Source organism: Nycticebus coucang, chromosome 14 (genome assembly GCF_027406575.1).
Source record: "Nycticebus coucang isolate mNycCou1 chromosome 14, mNycCou1.pri, whole genome shotgun sequence".
In the NCBI taxonomy this organism is placed as follows: Eukaryota; Metazoa; Chordata; class Mammalia; order Primates; family Lorisidae; genus Nycticebus; species Nycticebus coucang.
Window position 1 is genome coordinate 71712518 of NC_069793.1, and position 13011 is coordinate 71725528.

The 13011-nt window shown below is 39.7% G+C and overlaps 1 protein-coding gene and 1 non-coding gene across 3 annotated transcripts in view; both read right to left on the reverse strand.

Annotated features, from left to right (window-relative positions):
• The window catches only part of GAB2 (GRB2 associated binding protein 2), a 218013-nt gene that overhangs the window by 159253 nt on the left and 45749 nt on the right, over window positions 1–13011 (reverse strand). The window lies entirely within an intron of this gene.
• LOC128566193 (small nucleolar RNA SNORA70) lies at window positions 7354–7491 on the reverse strand. Its single transcript, XR_008374483.1, has one exon. It is a non-coding gene; the product is annotated as a small nucleolar RNA SNORA70 (small nucleolar RNA).

Sequence of the window (13011 nt, forward strand, 5' to 3'; positions counted from 1 at the left end):
CGAACTTGCCATCCTCAGTGCATGTGGCTGGCGCCCTACTCACTGAGCAACAGGCACTACCTTAAAAATGATCTTTAAAAATTTTCGCAGCTAACTTCCTCTCATGACACACTAGTTGAAATGCGCATAGGAATGCTACTGAGTTGTTTACACTAATTTTTTTTTTTTTTTTTTTTTTTTTGTAGAGGCAGAGTCTCACTTTATGGCCCTCGGTAGAGTGCCGTGGCCTCACACAGCTCACAGCAACCTCCAACTCCTGGGCTTAAGCGATTCTCTTGCCTCAGCCTCCCGAGTAGCTGGGACTACAGGCGCCCGCCACAACGCCCGGCTATTTTTTGGTTGCAGTTTGGCCGGGGCTGGGTCTGAACCCGCCACCCTCGGTATATGGGGCCAGCGCCTTACGGACTGAGCCACAGGCGCCGCCCTTTACACTAATTTTGTAAACTGAGACTTTGCTGAATTTATTTATAAATTCCAGGAGCCTCTTGGTGCAGTCTTTGGGGGATATTTTCATGTAAAAAGAAAGGTTGCCACAGGCAGATGTTCACTGAAGGCAATTCTAAAGGGTATATATTTCAGGAAGGAGAAAAATAATACCATCTGGAAAGTCTGACAGAAAACAAAGATGAACTAAGATACTGACAAATATGGGGGGACTCTGAACATTGCCTGTGTATAACAAGAGTATGACTTAATTTGTATGGTTATAAATAAATACAAGTAAAATACTGGAAAATAACATAAATTAGGAGGAGTGATCAGGGTTTAAATTAAATATTCTAAGATTCTCATATTATTCAAAAGGAGGTTGTAATGAGTTGATTGGTTGCTCCCCCAAAAATATGTCCACATCTTAATCCCTGGAATCTGTGAACAATTTTATACAGCAGAATATATGATTACCTCAAGGATCTTGAGAGGGGGTGCTTATCTTCAATAATCCAGATAGGCTCTAAATGCATTCAAACGTATCCTTTTAAGAGAGAGCTAGAGGAAGAACAGACAGAGACACACACAGAAGACAGAGGAAGAGGATACAACGTGACCAATGGCAGAGGAGGGATACAGCCATTACCAAGGAACATCAGAGCCACCAGGAGCTGCAAGAGGAAAAAGATTCACCCCTAAACCCTTCTGAAGGACCACAGCCCCGCAACACCTTGATTCTGGACTTTTGGCCTCCAGAACTGTAAGAGAATAAATTTCTGTTGTCTTAAGCCAACAAATTTGTGATCAATTGTTATATCAACTATAGGAAACTAATATAGACAGTAAATATATTACTGTACTTCAGGCCAAATTAAAACATGTGTGCTAATAAAGAGCTCAATTCTTCCTAAGTGAATTAATTACACATGAACTCAGTAAAAATACAATAGTTCATTCTTTAATACAAGAAGATGACCACAAGGTTCGGAAAAATAAATAAGAACAGCAATAAGGAGTCACTACCATAACCATATGATAAAACAAACTACATTGCCATATACAGACCAACCAATGGAATTTAATATTAGTGAGTCCACAAATGGTTACTAATGTATACAATGCTTAAGATTATGATAGAAGTGGAACTAGAAATCCGTGGGAAAAAGATTTAAAATGGTATTTGTTTTTTCTTCTTTTTTTTTTTTTTAGACAGAGTCTCACTTTGTCACCCTTGGGTAGAGTGCCGTGGCATCATACCTCACAGCAGCCTCAAACTCTTGGGCTCAAGTGATTCTCTTGCCTGAGCCTCCAAAGTGACTGGGATCACAGGAGCCCACCACAATGCCTGGCTATTTTTAGAGAGGGGGGTCTTGCTCTTGCTTAGGCTGGTCTGGAACTCGTAAGCTCAGGCAATCCACCTGCCTCAGCCTCCCAGAGTGCTAGGATTATAGGCGTGAGTCACCATGCCAGACTCTGAGATGGTACTTGAAATGTGAAATTTAAATGACATCATTACAAATAAAGTTGAAACAAAGTTCAACCTGTACATCTAAGCATAGAGCAGGATAAACTCCAAATGGATCAGAGATTTATTTATTTATTTATACAGAGTCTCAAGCTGTCACCCTGTGTAGAGTGCTGTAGTATCACAGCTCACAGCAACCTCAAACTCTTGACCTTATGCGATTCTGTGCCTCAGCCTCCCAAGTAGCTGAGACTACAGGCACCTGCCACAACACCCGGCTGTTTTTGTTTTTGTTGTTGTCATCGTTGTTTTAGCTGGCCTGGGCCAGGTTCAAGCCTACCAGTCTCAGTGTATGTGGCCAGCACCTTACCCATTGAGCTATGGGCGCCGCCCCGGATCAGAGGTTTAAATGTAAGATAAAACTATAAAAGTAATAGAATAAAACAGTATATTAAAAAAAAAAAAATGGGGCAGCGCCTGTGGCTCAAGGAGTAGGGCGCCAGTCCCATATGCCGGAGGTGGCGGGTTCAAACCCAGCCCCGGCCAAAAACCACACACACACACAAAAAAAACATAGTATATTTCTTTTATAATCTCTGATTGGGACCTATGATTTGAAGCCTAGAAGCCAGAGTAACTATACAAAAATCTACAAATCCTACATGATAACACACAAACACACACACATACACACACACACGCATCCAGGACAAGAAAACAAATTGGGTTTTAAATCATAAATATTTTGTTAAAATTTGCAATTCCTATTACAGAGGGCTAATCTCATATAAAGAGCTCCTATAAATCAATAAGTCCATCAACCCTGTGAAAAAAATGAGCCAAGGTTATGAACACATTGTTCACAAAAAAGAACTACAAATGATTTTTAAGCACATGAAGATAATCAATGTTGACTTACAAAAAAATGTAAATTAAAAATACACTCAAATACTACTTTTCACTCATTAGGCTGGCAAAAATCCAGAAATTTGATAGCTATGTTGGCAAGACTATGAGAAAATAGGTGTTTTCATATGTTGCAGGTAGGAGTGTAAATAGTTACAAACCGTCTGGAGGGCAACGTGGCCACATTACATATAATCAAAATTTTAAGACTATATCCTTTAGCCAGGCAATTTCTTCTAGGAATTTATCCTAGAAATAAACTAATATATCATTTTGCAATCTATTTAAAAGAGTGATCTTAAAAACAATGTAAATGTCCATCAATAAAGACATTTAATTACAGCTCCACTAATTGATGTAATACCACTCACTTGTTTTAAAAAAGGCATAGGGAAGAAAACTCTTCATATATTAATTACAAAGAGTATGAAGATAAACTATGAAGTAAAAAATAAAAACCGAATATAGAGCAAGTTGTGCTTTATGCTACTATCTGTATAAGTGGAAGAGTTAAACAGAATATCTAATTTGTATCTATAATTATAATCTGTATTAGAATATGCAGGTAACACGAATTACAGAGATAGATACAGGGGGATTAGAATTGAACAAATGGAAGCAGCCACACATAAGGGAGATTCCTCATAGTATACTTTAAAAATGCTAATGTTTAAGCTATGTGCATGTATTACCTATTAAGTTTAAAGATTTTTAAAAGCATCCATAATGAAAAACATCTAGTATAACTTCTAACAAATTAGACAGCATAAATTCCAAATGAGTAAAAGGGATAAAAAGAAAATAAGAAAAAGGAAATAAAATATTCAATCCAAAGGAAAAAGGAATAGGAAATTCAGGACAGCAGAAGGCACAATGCCAGATGTTTGCAATAATTCTTAATATTGCCATAATCACAATAAATGTATATCAGTTAAACTCATCAGTTAAAAGACTGTCTCACTGTATTAAGCACAATAAATCTGAATTAACTAAACTAGGTTAAAAGACAAAGACTGTTGCACTAAACAAAAATACAATCCAGCTATATATTGTTTTAAAAAGACAAATCTAAAATATAAGAGCACGGGCAGGTTGAAAGTCAAAGGCTGGGAAAAATGTACATAAGGTATATGTAATACATAATGGAATGTTGCTGTAGTTATATGACTAACAAAAATGATACTATGGGCTCAGTGCCTGTAGCTCAAGGCTAGAGCGCCAGCCACATACACCAAGGCTGGCGGGTTCAAATACAGCCTGGGCCTGCCAAACAACGACAACTACAAGCAAAAAATAGCTGCGCATTGTGGGGGGCGTCTGTAGTCCCAGTTATTTGGAAGGCTGAGGCAAGAGAATCACTTAAGCCTAGGAGTTTGAGGTTGCTGTGAGCTGTGAAGCCACAGCACTCTACTGAGGGTGACATAGTGAGACTCTGTCTCAAAAAAAAAAAAAAAGAAAGAAAAAAAATACTATGGCAAAAAGGTAAAGAGGGTCACTTTGTAAAGATCCGAAGTTCAAAGGTCTAGGAAGATATGTAATTTTGAAAGTATGTACACTTTATAATTTGGCCTCAAAATACAGAAGGTACCAAAAATATATATACACATCTTAAGAAAGGAAAAAAGTGTACTAAAATTGTAATACTCAATACATACAGATAATAAAAGATGAATGTAAGTCATATTGAACATCTCTTCTAATTGCAGAAGTCAAACATGACTTGAATATTCAAATTTAATAGCTTTTTTCTTTCTTGAAATGTGTATAATTTTTGGCACCTTCTATATATAAAGCAAGTATTGCTACCACTGCAAGTAGAAATTGACAAGCCCATTATCATAATGAGAGATTTTTTTAACTACCTCTCATAACTGATATAAAAAGGTAGGCTCTTTTTACCTCCTCAAATTAACCTTCCTTGGAACTAGATCACAATATCAGAAACAAGATTTCTGAGAAAATTAATCAGAATGGAGGGACATACTTCCTGCCTGGTTCTGGTGACCAGTATTCAAAACAGAAATGGGAAGTTACATGTAACTGCATAAGCAACCACATAGCTAGACATTAATACTGATGGCTCTGTCAGCAACTCTGTGTGCTTACACTTCGATTTCTTAACCTCTCAACTTCTCAAGGCAAGATATTATGGTTTTGCATATATTTGTATCTATCCCTATACCTACCATAATGCCTGATATATAGTCCCTATACCTACCACAATGCCTGACATGTAGTAAGTGCTCAATAATTGTTTTATTGAATCATCTATCACACACCCCTTTAAAAATATTTATTCATGGGCGGTGCCTGTGGCTCAGTCGGTAAGGCGCCGGTCCCATATACTGAGGGTGGTGGGTTCAAACCCGGCCCCGGCCAAACTGCAACCAAAAAATAGCCGGGCATTGTGGCGGGTGCCTGTAGTCCCAGCTACTCGGGAGGCTGAGGCAAGAGAATCACCTTAAGCCCAGGAGTTGGAGGTTGCTGTGAGCTGTGTGAGGCCACGGCACTCTACCGAGGGCCATAAAGTGAGACTCTGTCTCTACAAAAAAAAAAAATTTATTCATTCCAACTCTTAATGAAACACCTATTACATACAGGCACTGTGTTAAGTACTGAGAATACACAGATAAATATAAGTATCTGCTTTCCAGGGCCTATAACCTAGAAGAGGAATATAAATTAGAAATGTATTTTTTTAAAAAGCTATAAATAGGTTCAGTACCCATACTCAGTGGTTAGGGTGCCGGCCACATACTCAGAGGCTGGCGGGTTTGAACCCAGCCCAGGCCTGCTAAACAACAGTGACAACTATAAGAACAACAACAAAATAGTTGGGCATTGTGGCGGACACCTGTAGTCCCAGGTACTTGGCAGGCTGAGGCAAGAGAATCGCTTAAGCCCAAGAGTTTGAGGTTGCTGTGAGCTGTGAAGCCACAGTACCCTACTGAGGGTGATATAGCAAGACTCTGTCTCAAAATAAATAAATAAATAATAAAATAATAAAATGAAAAGCTATTAATAGAGGCTTAAACGTGATGGTAGCTATAAAAGCCCAGAGAAAAAACCTATAGGGTTCAGCACCTATAGCTCAAGCAGCTAAGGTGCCAGCCACATACACCAGAGGTGGTGGGTTCAAATCTGACCTGGGCCTGCCAAACAACAACTGCAGCCAAGAAATAGCCAGGCGTTGTGGTGGGCACCTGTGGTCCCAGCTTCTTGGGAGGCTGAGGCAAGAGAATTGCTTAAGCCCAGGCATTGGAGGTTGCTGTGAGCTGTGATGCCATAGCACTCTACCCAGAGCGATAGCTTAAGGCTCTGTCTCATCAAAAAAAAAAAAAAGAAAAGAAAAAAAGAAAGTACCTGTAGATTTAAGAGAAAGGTTCTTGACAATTTAACCAATATTTGTAAGTATCCAACGTATACCAGGAGCAGGCAGGTGTTGGTAAAGGGATATCTGAGTTAAGTCTTAATAAGCAGATATGGGAGTGAAGTCAGGCAGAGGGTATTCAGGGCAATGAGAAACAAAAAGAATATGAAGTTCAGGAGAAAATGTCATTTGCTCAAAATCAAACAGTTTGGGTAGGTTGGATATAGTGGCTCACTCCTATGATCTCAGCTCTTCGCGAGGACAAGGTGGAAGGATCATTTGAGACCAGCCTGAGTAACACAGTGAGATCCCATCTCACCAACAACAACATTAGCCAGGCATGGTGGCATGTGCCTATAGTCCCAGCTACTTAGAAGGCTGAGGCAGGAGGATTGCTTGAGCCCAAGAGTTTGAGCCCACCACTGTGCACCCAGGCAACGGAGCGAGACCTTGTCTCACACAACAGAAAACAAACATTAAAAAACCAAAGGGAAAAGAACCCCAGTTTCAGTAAATACTAGAACCTACATTCTCTACTGTCTTTTCCACACTGCTTCTTGAAACTCCATCCCCCTACAACTCATCTTTACTCCTTTAATCCCTGTCCAGATCAATGGCTTTTGACTATAATCCAACAAGAAATGCTTTTTAAACTGCAGCACACTATTTCTAAATACAGAGACCTTAAAAGTTTCAAGGAATACCCTTATTGTATACAATGCAGGCTACATTTCATTCTATTTCTTTCTCTTTCTTTTCTTGGACAGGAAGTAGGATTTACTGGTAGGTGCGAATGTTGGGGCAACACAGTGGAAGTCCTCATGAGTACAAGGCCCGCCACTTGTCCAGGGGGCCCTGATTGGGGATGTATTTGACCCCACAGCCACCTGGGATGAGCTGCTGCTTCTCAGCCACCATGTCTTCAAATTCATCTGCATTAAACTTGGCAGCCCCACTTCTTGAAGCTGAGAATCTTCTGGCAGCTAGGGAACTTGAACTTGGCTCTGCATAGGGCCTCAAATCACATGTTTCCTTGTTCTGTAGTTTAGTGTGGATGGACATGATGACTTGGCCAATGTGAACCTGGCCACAAAGCCAGGCACCACAGAGGCACCACACATACCTGTCTGGAGCCTAGACTGGGGACAGCACAAGGTCTAACACATGAACATGTATCAGAAAGGACTGTCTCCAAGGTCCCTTAGGGCAATCTATACAAGCAACAGGCTGTGTGCACTACCAAGGAGGCTGCTCTTTGCAGCCACTGCACATCTGTTTCATTTTTAAAATGCTGATAGCAATTCATTACCATTGACTTCACCACTCATGCAAAACTTTCAACCTCCACTTTGTAAATTGCTTATCGTTATTATTCCACCTGTAGCTGCTCACTCAACCCAGGAAAAGCTCTGTCCAAACATATTACTGGGCAATGTGGGGAGCAAACACTGTGCTAAGCCTCGAGTTTTCTCTATGTGGTTACGTTCTTCATAAAGCATAAACCAAGGATTTTATCAAATTTCCCTGGGAAACATTTTCCCAAACTACACATATTTACTACATAGCTACTAAATCTATTGAATCTTCAGTAGATACAGAGCGAGACTGGACATGTGATTATTGGGGAAAGCTTCCAGGTGATAGCAACTTGATGATCTGAGGTCCCTTTTGCTTTTATGAAACAAGTATTTGTTTAGAAAAAGGGGTTTAAGCAAAAGACTAGACAGAGACAAGAAAAATGAAACCTCAGATAAGGAGAGGTACTTGCCTAAGGTTAAAAAGCCATGGGTAGGGCAGAGATTAGAACCCAGCTCATCTGATTCCCAGTCTATTTCAGAAAGTTCCCACTGGGAAAATGAAATCTCCATCTCAGTTCCTTCTCCTTTTGCTCTGACCTTTTCTTTATCAGGATTTCCCCCAAGAGACCTTGGCTTACTACATGCTAATTAGATTTCCTCCACCTGCTCTGGGATTTAGAGGGCACTGCCCTCCTCAACTAACAAAGCCACTGGCATTCCCGGTATGCAGGGGCTGGCCTCCAGTTCTCTAGTCAACAGCAATTAAAGGGCTCCTATCCAAAGCCCTAAGGAGGAAGACAGAAAAGGGAGGGGTATTCCTTGATCCAAAATATGAAGTACAGTCACTGATCAGAACTGATTGTTACTGCAGAGCTGGGTGGAAACAGGGAAAATTCTGGGAGGTAGGAATGGAATCTGGGTGAGGCAAACAAACTAACAACTATTCATCATACTCCTCACTCCCCTAAGGAATGCTATTGTTGAGATTGAGGGGATGAAGCCTTGGACTGCAAAAAGCCCTTATCCAAAAATAACTCATAAAGAAACATTTCCCTTTCTCTTTTCAATACACAGGACCAAATCTCTCAGCCAAGAATGACAGACAAGTCCTCCATAATTCTATCCCTGTCTGTCTAGTCAATATTCAGCTACTAACTGGTAGAAGTCAGCCGGGGTGTTCAGCCATTAACTGCCATGTAACTCTGGACCAGCTATAGTTTCTCTGGGTTTTGATATTCTCATTTGCAGCTCGAGCTGATTTCAAGATCAAATGAGCCAATGAATACAAATGTTTTGTAAACTATAAGGTGGCTTAAGCTTTAATACAACTCCCCAACTCAATTAAATCCAAATATTTACTGAGTTCCTAACACAGTGCTCGTGGAGAGTTGACACACAAACATTATAGCATAAGCATTAGTCGTTGGATACACAACAACAAAGGATACAGAGTTCTTACTGATGTGGAAGTCACAGTCTAGTGTAGGAGATGTCTTTAAAATGCACAAAGTTAGGCTTGGCGCCTGTGGCTCAACCGGCTAAGGCGCCAGCCACATACACCTGAGCTGGTGGGTTCAAATCCAGCCTGGGCCCGCCAAACAACGATGAGGCTGCAACCAAAAAATAGCCGGGCACTGTGGTAGGCACCTGTAGTCCCAGCTACTTGGGAGGCAGAGGCAGGAGAATCTCTTGAGCCCAGGAGTTGGAGGTTGCTATGAGCTGTGATGCCACAGCACTCTACCCAGGGCAACAGCTTGAGGCTCTATCTCAAAAAATAAATAAAATAAATAACATAAAATAAAAAAATAAAATGCACAAAGTTAGGGAAGGGATTAATTTACCCTGCTGCCAAAGGGCAGAGATAAAGATTGTCAAAAACCTTCTGTGGTGGTGGTGGTGAACAGAACATATGTGGGGGTGGCTGTGTGAAGAAAATATAGCTGAAGAAGCAAGTCAAATGGGTTGCCTCATGACATTTCCTCCACCACAACATATTCACTAAGTTCTTTTTCACAAACAAATCCACAGTTCTGCCAATCATCTAGGGAGTACTTAAGCATATGTTACATACAAGGTATTCTTAAGGATGCAAAACACTACAAGGCAGGTCCCTGAACTTAGTGACTTCATCATCCAAAAGAAAAGAAAACTATGATGCATTAAAATGCATTAAAAATATGTTCCCTTTGCTCTCAAGAGCAAAGGGAACATATTTTTCACTTCTAGAAGAACTTAGTCGAAAAATTCTATTACATTTCGCCTAATAAGTTTAGACCACGAGTCACAAATTCATTCTTTCTTTTTTTTTTTTTTTTCTGAGATAGAGTCTCACTTTGTCCCTCTTGGTAGAGTGCTGTGGTGTCACCTCAACCCTTGGGCTTAGGCGATTCTCTTGCCTCACCTCAAAGTAGCTGGGACTATAGGCACCAGCCACAATGCCTGGCTATTTTTTTGTTATTGTCATTGTTTTTTAGCAGGCCCTGCTGGGTTTAAACCCACCAGCCCCAGGGTGCATGTGGCTGGCACAGAGCCCACAAATTCATTCTTTCCATTAAACAATATTCTTTAACATATTATGTGCCAGATAAAATTCTTGTCTTAAGGTTAAAGCAATGAATAAAACAGACAAAAATCCTGCCTTCAAATGGCATATTTTCACTCCTAAGTGACTAGTGTGTGTGATACAGCAAACTGGAAAGCTTAGTTCCAGCTAATTGCTGCTATGCAGAATTCTGGGTCCAGGGTCCCCAAGTCTAGAAGCTGGAAATTTTATGTATTTTATGTAAAATATCTCAGCTTTTAATAACCTACAACTATTTAAAACACTGCAAGGCAAGCAAAACACATTGAAAATGGAATTCAGAAAGAAAAATAGCCAGGCGTTGTGGCTGGCGCCTGTAGTCCCAGCTACTTGGGAGGCTGAGTCAAGAGAATCGCCTAAGCCCAAGGATTTGGAGGTTGCTGTGAGCTGTGTGACGCCACAGCACTCTACCAAGGGCGATCAGGTGAGACTCTCTCTCTACAAAAAAAAAAAAAAAAAGAAAATGGAATTCAGGCCAGAGAGATCAGTTGGTTTGGAGACACAGTCACTACATATATAGAGTGTTAAAAACTGTGCTGCTGGCCTTCAGGGGCATCAGTTCTACTAAAGCAGGTTGGGCAGTATCAAGGAGGTGAGGGCATTTAGCCTGAGGCCCTAAGAATAAAACTTATTAATTCTCTCTCTTTTTTCCCCATTTCTCACAGCACTTACTGGCTATATCAAGTAAGAATTACCTAAGTAAGTTGCCACTTTGGGAGGATGGGAAGATCACTTTGTTAAACCAGAAACCCCATCAACAGCAACACTAGTAAAGAGCTGCCCTGCTGGTTTGTCTGGTTATTCAACATATTAATACTATGCATTACTATGATTAATTCCTATTGGCTCTGTAATACGCTTGCTATCTAGAAAGACAGCTAAGTTCTGTCACCTTATGCAAATTCTTCTAGGCAAAAGAATTTTCTACAGTTAAATTACGTTTATCCAGAAGTCACAAAAATATGGTACTGATGATTAAACAGCAAGCTATAACCTAAATATATGTATACAAACTGCTACACAGCCATAATACAAAAAGTTTTAATAAAAATAAGAACAAAGCATACTATAAAAAGCAAAAATTTCACTAAGTACTGGTACATAGCAAATGAGAGAAGAAACAATGAACTATATTAAAAGCTGGTCTTTTAGTAAATACAACTGCATACCTCTATAATAACAACGCATGATAACAAACTGAAAAAAAAAAAAAAATAAATTGTTTAGGTTTAACTCTTCAACCTCAGACCCTGGAAAATCATCTTAATAATCTGGTAAATCATTCTTGATGCCAGGAAAATTCATCCTTCCTGATGATCTCCAGCTCATTTTGTTAATCACTTAGTGCATTAGAAACTTATTCACCTTGTCTTCAATATTTGGTGTTGTTGCCTTTTTTTTTTATGTGTTTATTTATTTATTATTTTTTTTGTTTGTTTGTTTGTTTCTGCAGTCTTTGGCTGGGGCTAGGTTTGAACCTGCCACCTCTGGCATATGGGTCCTGCGCCCTACTCCTGTGAGCCACAGACACTGCCCAGTGTTGTTGCCTTTTTTTTTTCACCATACGCACCATTTGACAAATTTTCATCACACTGGTTAACATAGCCTTCCTGGCTTTTTATTATTGTGTTAAGACATTTATATTCTACATTTAGTAAGTTTCACATGTACCCTTGTATGTTGTTGCCTTTTAACTGGGTTAGTTGCAGTTATGAACATAATGATAAATTAGAGCTTCTACTATATTTCAGCTGTAATTTACTATAGCAAAATTTAAATCTAAAATGTAACAGAGTATCTCAAATATACCTCTGATCAGCTGTGTGGCGTAAGGGTTCTTTTGGTGATTAAAACTCAAGGATGTGCAACTTCCATCTCTGTTACACAGTATTTTTTGTTCCCATTCTCCTGCATTAGAGGGGTTACTCCAGGGCAGATAATCTTGCCGAGAGTTTTGCATTGACTCAGAGCCTTTCATCTACAAAACAGGTGTATTTGACATATGTTATTATCGAAATAAAAATTTTCAGGGGGAGAAACATCTTATATGCTAGAAGATTATAAAAACACAAAGGCATTTATAAGGAGAACCATTTCAGCATTTTTTAAATGATAAAGAATGCTTTGTAAATGCTTACTAACTAAAGACTGGTTAAATTACAGAGTGTACTCAGATACCACTACAGAGATATTAAGAAGAGCTGAGATTCACGGGAGCTGCCTAAGATGTTGTTCACCTAACGGTTATTCCTAGATGATAGGATTTGTGTTCAGTTTTTTCTTTCTTTTTCAATCTTTTTTTTTTTTAGCATTTTCTTGGTTTATAATAAATGTGCCATTTAACAAAAGTGATAATCATTCCTTTAAAAAAGAAAACAAATGGCGGTGCCTGTGGCTCAGTGGGTAGGGCGCCAGCCCCACAAACCAAGGGTGGCAGGTTCAAACTCGACCACAGCCAAACTGCAACAAAAAAATAGCTGGGCGTCGTGGTGGGTGCCTGTAGTCCCAGCTTCTCAGGAGGCTGAGGCAGGAGAATCGCCTAGGCCCAGGAGTTGGAGGTTGCTGTGAGACGTGTGATCCCACGGCGCTCTACCAAGGGCAATAAATAAAATAAATAAATGCTACGGAAAAAAAAAAAAAATACAAATGATCTGTATATGCTAATGTGGAACTATGCCCATGGTTTATTTTATCTCACAGAGTTTTGGTGCACATTAATCATAAAGATATAGAAGGGCGGCACATAAGCATTCAAGCATTACCTATTATTATGCTGTTAAGTGAAAAATGACAAGGCATAAAACAAAAATTATGGCAAGGGGCTGTGGTTGGAAAGATACTTATTTTTCCTTGTATACTGCCGTGCCTAGGTTCCCTAGAAAACAGAGCCTGAGGCAAAGCTTACCTGCTTATCAAGTGTAGCAGTTTCAGAGCAGAGAGAGGGAGAAGAGACTGAGTGGGG